This window comes from Musca vetustissima, unplaced genomic scaffold, assembly GCF_032173495.1.
Source record: "Musca vetustissima isolate MV318-11 ecotype Yass unplaced genomic scaffold, APGP_CSIRO_Mvet_v1 utg16953, whole genome shotgun sequence".
In the NCBI taxonomy this organism is placed as follows: Eukaryota; Metazoa; Arthropoda; class Insecta; order Diptera; family Muscidae; genus Musca; species Musca vetustissima.
The window spans coordinates 43,235-56,210 of NW_026888897.1; positions in this window are offsets into that span (position 1 = coordinate 43,235).

Sequence of the window (12,976 nt, forward strand, 5' to 3'; positions counted from 1 at the left end):
GCAAACATCGTTGACATACAAATTTAATGTTTGCAATTTTATTTTTAATTCTTTTAAATGAAATGGCTATTTATTTTTAATAATTCACATGTGAAAATGTGATTATTGTTTATTGTATTAATGGAAAAGGGTGATTATTTTTATCAATAAATACAAAATTTAAATATTATTTTTTTTATTTTTAATAGGCTTTCGATAGAGCGGAACACCTTTAATGACCTTTTCTGTCGTACATACCAAATTTATGGAAAGAGGTAGCCGTGACCTTCATCCCGAAAGCCGGGAAGCCGAGTTGTACGTTACCAAAAGACTATAGACCGATTAGCCTTTCATCCTTTCTACGCAAGACTTTAGAAAGGTTACTAGTCTAAAAATTAGAAATACCATTGACCATAGTAAACTTAGTAAATCCCAGCATGCTTATATCAAAGGCAGATCAGTGGATATAGCCCTGCATGAGGTGGTTGGATGTATCGAGAATAATATGGTGTCCTCTGGTTACACGTTGGCAGCATTCCTCGATATCGAGGGAGCTTTCAATAATGTGAAGCTAGAGGACATTCATTCTGCTCTCGTAAGCATAGGTATCCCCTCACTCCTTACGGAATGGATTGATAGAATGCTGGAAAGTAGAATTATCAACTCATCCTTAGGAGGGAATTCCGTGAGGAAATCTGTCAACAGAGGCACACCACAGGGAGGATTACTATCCCCCCTTTTGTGGCTTCTGGTGATAAATGAGATACTTATGAAATTCAATCATCTCAGGATAAAGGTTGTAGCCTATGCTGATGATGTAGTCCTGCTGGTTGGGGGTAAGTTTCTAACGACAATTTCGGAGGGTGCCCTTTCAACCCTGTCTAATTGGGCTTGCACCAAAGGTCTTGGTGTAAACCCCACTAAAACCGAATTGGTGCTCTTCACTAGGAAGCGCAAAATTCCTAGTTTCCGTCTGCCATCACTTGGAGGAGTGACGTTACCCCTTCTGATGAAGCTAAATATCTTGGCTCCATCCTAGACCGCAAACTATTGTGGAATAGGAATGTTGAGGAACACTCTAAGAAGGGATTGCTGGCACTCTATTAATGCAAGAACTCCATAGGTAAGAGTTGGGGATTGAGACTCGAAATTATACACTGGCTGTATACGACGATCGTCTTACCCATCTGTAGGGGATTAGGAATATACAACTCAACAATAACCGTAGCGTTTTTCAAGCAGAGATTCTTGCAATCACGAAAGCGGCCGAGATAGTAAAAGCTCTTTGAATGATATACGACAGATAGTTGGTTTATGCTGGGTTCCAGGACATAATAACATTGAAGGGAATGAGATAGCCGACGAGCTTGCTCGAGGGAGCTCACAGTCGTCCAATCTTCTGATTGAGAGATCTGTGAAACCTCCCATCAGCTATTTCATTGGCAGAATCCGGGCGTTCCATTGCGAGATAGTCGGTAGCAGATGGCTAAGGGAACCTGCTTGCAGAATCTCAAAATCTATCTGGCCTGAATTCTATCGTAAAAGAACGTCTTCGCTGCTGAAACACAATAAGAGGGAGATCAAAATCGTTGTGGGGATTATAACTGGTCACTGCAAAATTAGATCTCTCACTCCAGTGGAGAGGATTACTGTCGTCTATGTGAGGACGAAGAACAACAGAAGACATAAACAGTTTGGAAGTGGACATAGTCTCCGAGTGGACGGTTGTCGTACATCCCTAACCTAACATAACCTAACCTTTAATGACCTTAACAATACATTTTACCATAAAGTAGATCTGGACAAAAAAGGATTTCATCCTCACTGTCCATACCTATTGTAAAAATTTTGAGAACTTTTGTCACATTTTGAAAATTTCCAACATTTACAAATACGAATTTTATTGATTTTAATTTTTTTTTTCAAATTTTTATTTTTATTTACAGCTTTTCCCATGAGCCAAATAAATTCGCAAAAAACCATGTAATATAGATCCCAATCATCAAACAGCTTTAACCTTTAACAACCATTTTAGAGTGCTAAATCTTGTTTAATGTCCAGATAGACGAATGATATTTACCATAAATTAAGTTTGGCGTTTTTATTGTTTGTTTTCTAAATTTAGTAAAACTGACATTTTTATAATGCCTGCAAATTTTGTTTTGTTGGTAGTAGGCAGGGGAATATCAAAATTAATCCTTTTGGGTATTTTGTATTCCTATGGAAATTAGATTGTCATTACGCGCACAATGGGGATACATTAACAATAAACCAGAAAATTATTCAAGGAATCAACGGCTTTGGTAGTCCGGCTTCTTTAAACCAGTAATAGTCGGACGGGGCCGAACATACGATACCCTACACAACTACAACGCAGTTCTATCTTTGTGCGGATTTTTACTTCGAGCCTTGGTATCAATTTAAAGGTCAACCTCTCCTCTTGTATATGTTATCAACTTCTCGGGTCTATGTCCTTTAGGAATAAATATATACACCAGAATACAAATATTGTCATTTTTCACACAAAAGCCAGGGCCCATTTGACCCGCTAAATATTGACCGATCTTTATCAAAAGAGGCATGCTTATTCATTGGACCTATCCCTTTCTCCATGTAAAATTTCGCGATGGCCATAATTGCGGCCTCTGGAGTGACCAGAAAATCCCACAAAAATTAAGTATTTGGTCCATTTCATCCCCTAAATATTAAACGATCTTAGCCAATAACAATAGAGGTCTTCACTTGGCAGAACCCATCGTACATGCAAAATTTCGTGAAGATTGGTCCATAACTGTGGCCTGTATCGTGTTTACAAAATATAATGGAAAGACGGACGGACGGATACACACGTCAAGATCGACTCAACTAGTCGAGATATGACTATCGATGGGTCTAGGACCAATATTTCACGGCGTTACAAAATTTTGGGGCTGCACAAAGCTATAATATATTTTTTTTCAAAAATTCACGCCTTTGAAAAAATATTTTTTTCAAAAATCCACGCCTTGAAAAAATATTTTTTCAAAAATTCACGCCTTGAAAAAATATTTTTTCAACAATCCACGCCTTGATAAAAATTTTTTTTTTAAAAATCCACGCCTTGAAAAAATATTTTTTTCGTGTTTACAAAATATAATGGAAAGACGGACGGACGGATACACATGTCTAGATCGACTCAACTAGTCGAGATATGACGATCGATGGGTCTAGGACCAATATTTCACGGCGTTACAAAATTTTGGGGCTGCACAAAGCTATAATACCCTGACAACACAGTTGTTTAGGGTATAAAAATCCACGCCTTGAAAAAATATTTTTTTCAAAAATCCACGCCTTGAAAAAATATTTTTTTTAAAAAATGCACGTCTTGAAAAAATATTTTTTTTAAATCTACGCCTTAAATATTTTTTAAATTTGCGTCTTGAAAAAATATTTTTTTCAAAAATCTACGCCTTGAAAAAATATATTTTTTTTTTTTAAATGCACGACTTGAAAATATATTTTTTTTCAAAAATATTTGAAAAAAATATTTTTTTCAAAAATCCACGCCTTGAAAATATATTTTTTTCAAAACTCCACGCCTTGAAAAAATATTTTTTTCAAAAATACACGTCTTGAAAAAATATTTTTTTCAAAAAAACACGTCTTGAAAAAATATTTTTTGCAAAAATCCACGCCTTGAAAAAATATTTTTTTTTTCAAAAATACAAGCCTGTTGGTAGTCCTTGAAAAATATATATTTTCTAAAAAATCCACGGCTGTTGTTAGTCCGTGGAAAAAATCCACGCCTTGTTCAGACCCTTGAAAAAATATTCTTTAAAAAAATCCACGCCTGTTGAGGACCCTTGAAAAAATATTCTTTAAAAAAATCCACGCCTGTTGAGGACCCTTGAAAAAATATTCTTTAAAAAATCCACGCCTATATAAAATCCTATATAAAAAATATTTTTTTAAAACTCCATATTTTTACTGAAAACACATACTTATATTTTTTTTTCACTCCCTACTGTGTCTGTGCCACAAATACATCAGCAAAATGAGCGGAGCGAGAAAAAAGCACGCCAGCCAAAATTAAACATCTGTTCTGTGTGTGTGAGAAATTTATAGCTAGGATGACATTCCTGCCATTTCATCTAACTTAAAATGGACCGACGGTTTTTCCTGTGTGGAGTGGTGTGGCCAGGCTACTCCGAACACTCACACTCATAAATTGAAAACAGATGTTATGCGAAACCCTACAATTTAGCCGAAACTGGTAACACAGCTGTTACCACACCAGTGTTTTTGTAAGTCTCTATATGCGTGTGTGCGTTAGTGTATGATGTTGGTTGTAATATTAGTAATATTTTTTTTGCTCTCCGTTTGTTTGCTTTGTTGGTTTCCCAATACTAATGTTTATGGAATTTGAAATTTTTGAAGCAAATATTTTGTTGTTATTGTTATGAATATTAAATAATGACAGGCAGGCACATCCTCTGTTTTTTTTCTATTTTAGCCCATAGATTAGGTGATGGAAAAATAAAAGGGACTAGAAATCAAAGCTCTGAGGGAATTACAAACAATTCTGAGATTGTGCTTTGGCAAAAGGTGTTCCGACTGGCACGTGATTTTAGCAAAAACTTTATTTGAAAAAAAAAATAAAATAAAAAATATTTTGGTCAGCCTCTTGTTTAGGGTCTTGTTGCTGTAGTTGTTGGTGCCTACGATTACAACTTAAAATGTTTACAAGCTAGACCACCCTTGTCATTGTAGATTTTACATGTACCAGCAATTTTGGGGTTGTGTTCTATGGTTTCGCATGACAGACGAAATACTTTAAATGTAGGTTTTATTTTTCAAAACAATAAAAAAATGGAAAACATGGGAAATGTTTTGTTGGATTCACGATACACTTAACCCCACTTGGTGACCTAATTACTAAAGTGTTGTCTCATTTTATGGGGGGAATTTTTTAAAATAAATTTTTAAATTAAATTAATAAAAAAAATACGGGAAATGAAATATAAAATTTTTACTTACATATTTCAAAGTAATTAAACTTCAATTAAAATTTTCATTTGACTTACCTAGAGGGAGAGAAGAAAATAATGAAATGGGTTAATTAAGTTGAGATTTTCCGCCTCAAGATTTAATAATAATAAAGAAAGGAATGATGAATAGATATTATTACAAATGCAATGTTTAATGTCTTGTAAAGGAATAAAAAAAATCAGTGTTATTAAAAATATAAGAATTTAAATATTAACAATATATTTATATTTGTGCGTTTTAAAGGCTACAAATTTGTAAATAAATTTTAAACAATATTTTTAACGAAGTCCATACCATAATATTCTCCGAAGAAAATATTTTTATACCCTACACAACTATGTTGTCGGGGTATTATCGCTTTGTGCAGCCCCAAGAGTTTGTAACACCGCGAAATATTGGTCCTAGACCCACCATTAAGTATACCGATCGTCACATCTCGACTAGCTGAGTCGGTCTAGACATGTGTGTCCGTCCGTCTGTCCATTATAATTTGTAAACACGATACAGGTCACAGTTATGGATCAATCTTCACGAAATTTTGCATGTAGGATGGGTTCTGGCCAATGAAGACCCCTATTGTTTTTAGTAAAAATCGGTTAAAATGTTGGGGGGTGAAATGGACCAAAAACTTAATTTATGTCTGATTTTTTGGTCGCTCCAGAGGCAACAATTATGGCTCAAACATAGCGAAATTCTACATGGAGAAGGGGATCGGGCCAATGAATAAGCATGCCAGTTTTGATAAAGATCGGTCAATATTTATCGGGTCAAATATATCCTGACTTTTGTATGAATTTCGTATTCTATGGCGTATATATTTGTCCCTGAAGGACCTAGACCCGAGAAGTAGGTAGTATGTTCAAGAGGAGTGGTTGACCTTTAAATTGATGCCAATTATATGGTCCTATGTACTCATATGTACTGAGATATTATTTAGTAACCCATTACCACAATAGAGGGCGGAAATATAGCGCTGATCGCTTTGAAATTTCCCATGAGATTCCAGTTATGGTCAAGGACCATGCCCAGAATTTTCGGTGATGATCAGAAAATAATTTTGGGATGAAATGGACCGAAAACATAAATTTTTGTGTTTTTTTTCGACTCGATCACAACATCAGAACACAACCCACGGTGAAGGGAATCTGGACAAGTAATTAGAAGGGCTGTACTGAATATTAGCAGTATTTGTTGACCTTTAGACGGTCAAGAGAGTGCAAATATAGCGAAATATTGCCCAAGCTCTGAATATAGAACTACAGAAAGATATATTTTCGTGAAAGTAGTGTAGGGTATTATAGGGTCGGCCCCGTCCGACTATACTGCTCCGCTCATTGGTTCATAATTCTTTCACCACTTTGGTGATATTCTACATATGTATCCTAACAGATGTCGCCTATTCGAAGGAACATTGACATGAAATTGAACGAACTTAAATATGCGATCTTTATCTATATGTAAACCGACTAACATCAATTCCAACATATGCCATCCTGCAACGCAACGACGCATACATATTTTCGTTTTGTTATACATAATTTTCATTGTAACAAGTTAGTCTGCAATAAACGTTTACTGAATTAACAACAGGTTATGGGCCCAGACGGAGAATCTGGAGCAATTGTGTAAAATAAAATTTGGACATTGTGAAATCAAAAGGAATTGAAAATGTCGGGCAGTATAAGGATTGAGCCATTGAATTCAGGGAATTATGACTCGTGGAAGTTGCAGATGCGAGCAGTTTTAATCAAGAATGATTTATGGTCCTATGTGGATGGTACTGCAAGATGTCCAGAAGGTGATGCTGCATCGAAATGGAGGATAATGGATCAGAAGGCATGTGCAGACTTATTATTATCGATTACGCCTTCAGAGTTGGGGTTAATATCTGAATGCAGTACATCAAGAGAAATATGGCAAAAATTGGAGGCAACTTTTCAATCAAAGGGTCCTGCCAGAAAGGCAACGTTATTGAAAAGAGTTGCTCTAGCGCGCATGAAGGATGGTGATTGTGCTCGAGATCACGTAAATGAATTTTTTGATGCTGTGAGAAAACTGAAGGAAATAAATGTGACCATAGGAGACGACCTCCTCGCTATATTGTTGTTATATAGTTTGCCTGATTCCTTTGAGACTTTCCGGTGTGCTCTGGAAACCAGAGATGAATTACCAACGCCTGAGGTTCTAAGAGTGAAGATATTGGAAGAGGACCAATCTCGTCGATCAAAATCAGAAAGGGATGAGCAAAATGCATTATATGCCAAGCCGAAGAATTATGGAAACAACAACGGAAAATATTCAAAATCTGCAAGGGGAAATAAAACGGATGGAAATGCCAAGACACGTGGGAAAGATCAGGGATGTTTCAATTGTGGAAAGCTTGGACATTTCGCTAGAAATTGTCGGTCAAAACAGAATGCAAATATGGGTGAAGCTAAGGAAAATAAGCAAGAGAACTCAATGTTCAATAACATTGTTGCTGGTTTCAATTGCATGGATATATCAAATGAATGGTGTTTGGACAGCGGATGCTCGTCCCACATGTCAGCGGTTAAAGAAAGTTTTGAGCAAATCAAGAAGATTGACAAGAGTTTATGTTTAGCAAATGGTGAGCTAAGGAACATTACGGGTATAGGTGACATACGAATAAAGGCTGCCGGAGGAAAAATGGAACAAAGCTTTATTGTGAGAGACGTCATGTATGTCGAGGATTTAAGAACCAATTTGTTATCCGTATCGAAGTTAACCGACAAGGGATACAAGGTAATTTTTGACAAAAACGAAGCTAGAATCATGGATGGAAATAAAGTTGCATGTAAAGCGGATAGAAAAGGAAATCTATATTTTTTGCGACAATCGGTTCAATCAGCGAATTCGGCTGAAGTAAAGATGAATGATATGGACATGTGGCATCAACGTTTAGGACACATAAATGAGCGTGATTTGAGGAATCTTGAAAATGGTAAAATGGCGCATGGTATCAAGATACGTCCTCAACAACATTTGTCAAAATGCAAGGTATGTTTGAGCGAGAAGCAGACACGCGAACGTTCAAAGTAGCAGTGAACAACGCCCAACGGAAATGCTGGAGGTGGTTCACAGTGACGTATGTGGTCCAATGCGAGTAAATTCGCATTCAAATGCAAGGTATTTTGTCACATTCATCGACGATTATTCAAGACATTGCGAGGTACATTTTTTGCAAAAGAAATCGGATGTATTCAACGCGTTTAAGAAATATAAGAATTCAGCTGAACTATTTACTGGAAAGAAGATAAAATTCTTGCAGACGGACAATGGAACCGAGTACATAAATAAAGAATTTAATCAGTATTTGGAAGAAACGGGAATTAAAAGGCGGCTAAGCGCACCCCACACTCCGCAACAGAATGGGGTTGCAGAGAGGAAGAATAGGACACTTATAGAAATGGCTAGGTGTATGATGAAGCAGGCAGGAGTTCCAAAAGTTTTTTGGGCTGAAGCAATTAACACTGCATGCTACATACGCAATCGATGTCCTACTAAAGCTATTGAGGGTGAGTTACCAATAAAATTGTGGACAGGAAAGACTCCATCAATCAAACATTTGAGACCTTTCGGGCTACGAGGATATGTGTTGATTAAGGATAAGTCAAATGGAAAATTCGATTCTCGTTCAGAAGAATGTATTCTAGTTGGGTATTCTGAAGAATCGAAGGCTTATCGAATGTGGTCTCTAAGTAAACGCCATGTGATTATCAGTCGCGACGTCAGATTCATCGATGATTTCTATGGAGAAAAGGCAGAAAACTTAGTTGATATTAGTTTGACACATGAAGAACCGGGAAATATACATATTGAGGAAAATTGTGAAGAAATTGATGAACAATCTGAAGAGTCAACAAATGAAGATGTTTCACAAGAGATTGAAATACCGATTAGAGGCAGAAAGCGTATTGTTCGAACAGGAAAACCAGGCCGACCTAGAAAAGTATCGGCAAAATGTAAGCAAACGAAGAAAAACATTGAAGAAGAAGATGCCAATACGGAAGATGACGAGTTTTTTGAAGAATGTGAATACGTCAATGCCGTTTTTACAGACGATCCTGTTTCCTGTGAAGAAGCGATAAATTCTACAGATGGTAAAAACTGGAGGTTAGCAATAGAAGATGAATTAGTGGCCCAAATCTTAAATGGAACTTGGGAAATAACGGAAAGACCTGAAAATAGAAAAGTTATTGGCAACAGATTTGTTTTACGAACCAAAGCGAGCAACAAAAGGAAGGCTCGTCTAGTGGCGAAGGGATGCTCCCAACGTCCAGGGGAGGATTTTACTGACACCTATTCGCCAGTCGCCAGATCATCAACAATTCGACTAATAGCAGCTTTAGCAGTAGAAAATAATCTTGAAATGTGTCAAATGGATTTTGTAACTGCCTATTTGAATGGAGATCTGAGCGAAAGCGTATATATGGAAATACCGGAGTATTTAGAGGAATTGCTGGAAAAACTAATAAAAGGTGAAACGTTGGGAACATGTAAGAAGAAAAGTGATGTAGCTAAAAGGGCTGCACAACAGTGGATTAAAAATTGGAGAATGTGTAAAGATCCTGTATGTAAGCTTGTGAAGGCGTTATATGGACTCAGACAATCGGGACTAAAATGGTACCAAAAGTTAGGTACAAAATTGGAAGAATTAGGATTAGTTCCTTCTGAGGTAGATCCATGTTTGTTTATCAGTAGAAATGGGAAACGAGTAACTTTAGTTACTGTATATGTGGATGACCTGCTGATAGCATCAAATGACAAGGAGATGACAAACTATATAAAGAAGTCGTTGGCAGAAACATTTGAAATGAAAGATCTGGGAAAAGTCAATAAATATATAGGAATTGAATTTAATCACGATTTGAAAAGGGGCGAAATTACAATGAAGCAACGGGAATATATAGAATCAATTCTGAAACGATTTGGTATGGAAAATTGTAAATCGGCAAATACACCTTTGGAACCGCAAAGTAAATTAGAAAAACCTTCACAACCTGATTTAGAGATAATGCAAAAAATCCCCTATCAAAATTTAATTGGAGCACTTATGTATTTGGCGGTGAATACAAGACCAGATATTGCATATTCTGTGAATTTTTTAAGTCAATTTAATTCGAACTATGGGACTGAACATTGGCAAGCTGCAAAGCGAATATTACGATATCTTAAAGGAACAATTGATGAAGGCCTGAAATACACTAAAAGTGATTTACCATTGTATGGAGTTGTAGATACCGACTGGGGATCGAATTTATCCGATAGACGCTCTTATTCAGGATTTGCGTTCATTATGTCAGCAGGAGCAATTACCTGGGAAGCTAGAAAGCAAAGGACAGTGGCTTTATCGAGTACGGAAGCTGAACTATTGGCTATAACAGATGCTGTAAAAGAAGCACTATATCTTCAACGTATTTTAAAAGAAATCGGAGTAGCAACAATACCAGTTCAAATTTTCAACGATAGTCAGAGTGCTCAAAAGTTAATTCAAAGCATTGGATACCACTCGCGAACAAAACACATCGATGTCCGATATCAATTTATACATCAAAAACAAAATGAAGGACATGTCAAATTGGAATATAAGAGAACAGAAGATATGGCAGCAGATGTACTTACGAAAGGGTTGTCATCAACAAAGCATCGAAAATGCATACACGAACTTGGAGTAACTGGAGGAGTATGAGACGACGCACTTCGAGGGGAGGTGTTGAAATAAACGAAGTACTTTGTCTTATAAGTAGTATTTTAATTTTCAATCATGTTAGCCTTTATACATGTGAGCTTTTCTTGAATTGTCATTTTCGACGCATACATATTTTCGTTTTGTTATACATAATTTTCATTGTAACAAGTTAGTCTGCATTAAACGTTTACTGAATTAACAACATAAACTTTACACACGCTATTTGGTATGATGCACTGTTTAAAATTGATTATATATTTTCGTCCCATTTACCTTAAATCGGACGGAACTATATATGGGAGCTATATCTAAATCTGAACCCATTTTCATGAAACTTAGCACACATCATTCTAGACTCAATTCATTACACTATGCCAATTTTCGTGCAAATCGAAGGATATATAGGGACTTTGGTGCACCATTTACCTTAAATCGGTCAAAAATATATATGGGAGCTATATCTAAATCTGAACCGATTTTCACGAAATTAAACGCACACCACTCTAGACTTAATTTAGTATGCTATGCCAAATTTCGTGCAAATCGATGAATATGAATGGACTTTGGTGCCCCATTTAACTTAAATCGGACGAAAATATATATGGGAGCTATATCTAAATCTGACCCGATTTTCTCAAAAATTGACACACGCCATACTAGACTTCATTCAGTACACTGTGCAAAATTTCGTGCAAATCGAAAGATATATAGGGACTATGGTGCACCATTTACATAAAATCGGACGAAACTTTATATGGGAACTGTATCTAAAACTGACCCGATTCTCAGGAAAGTTAACACACATCATTCTAGACCTAATTGATTACACTATACCAAATTTCGTGGAAATCAAAAGATATACATATAAGGACTTTGGTGCACCATTTACATTAAATCGGTCAAATATATATGGGAGCTATATCTTAATCTGAACCGATTTTCACGAAATATAACACACATCACTCCAGGCTAAATTTAGTACGCTATGCCAATATTCGTGCAAATCGAAGGATATATAGGGACTTTGGTACACCATTTACCTAAAATCGGACGAAATATATATGGTAGCTATATCTAAATCTGAACCGATTTTTATGAAATTTAACACACATGACTCTAGACTTAATTTAGTACGCTATGCCAAATTTCGTGCAAATCGAATGATATATAGGGACTTTGGTGCCTTATTTACCTTAAATCGTACGAAAATATATGTGGGAGCTATATGTAAATCTGAACCGATTTTCTCGAAACTTGACACACGTCATTCTAGACTGCATTCCGTACGCTATGCCAAATTTCGTGCAAATCGAATGATATATAGGGACTTTGGTGCACCATTCACCTTAAATCGGTCGAAAATATATATGGGAGATATATCTAAATCTGAACCGATATTCCTGAACTGCAGCATTCATCATTCTAGACTCATTTCAGTACGCTATGCCAAATTTCGTGCAAATCGATGGATATCATTTACCTAAAATCGGACGAAAATATATATGGGAGCTATATCTGAATCTGAACCGATTTTCTTCAATTTCTATAGGGTTCGTTCTTGGGCCAAAAAAAATGAGCTGTGCCAAATTTCATCCACATCACATAATAAATGCGACCTGTACTTTGTCTACAATTTAACATCTACAGACGGACGGACATGTATAAATCGACTCAGAAAGTGATTCTATGCATATTCTCTAAAGGAACCATGTGTCTATCTCGTTTTCTTTTGCCTGTTACAAACACATGCACAAAGACTTAATACCCTGTACCACAGAGTGGTGAAGGGTATAAAAATAGTCCTTCTCTAGGTGATAGGTATTTTAATTACCATAATTTTGACCATCAATTAAATTTCAATACTCCAGGGGCAGGATATAAAAAGTCATTATAGGATTATATAAAAATAAACATTTACACCTTGACATTAGCTCTCAACCCCCAAGATAAAGAAGCTGATTAAAACTACATTATGTTCATTATTGGAATAGGAAACACAATAGAAGTTGAAAATAAAAAAGCTAAAACAAATTTACGCAAATAACGATTTTCCACGAACAGAGGATATAATGCTCTCGCAATTAGCTGATAACGAACGTGTGATTAAAAAACGGAATGGATTTTCCGCAAAACTCGTTAGTTAATTAAAAAGGAACATTGAAAAGGGGGCGAAAAGAGAGGAAGGTAGCAATACACTATTAGAAAACCAGTGAGCGGAGCAGTATAGTCGGACGGGGCCGACCATACGATAGCCTA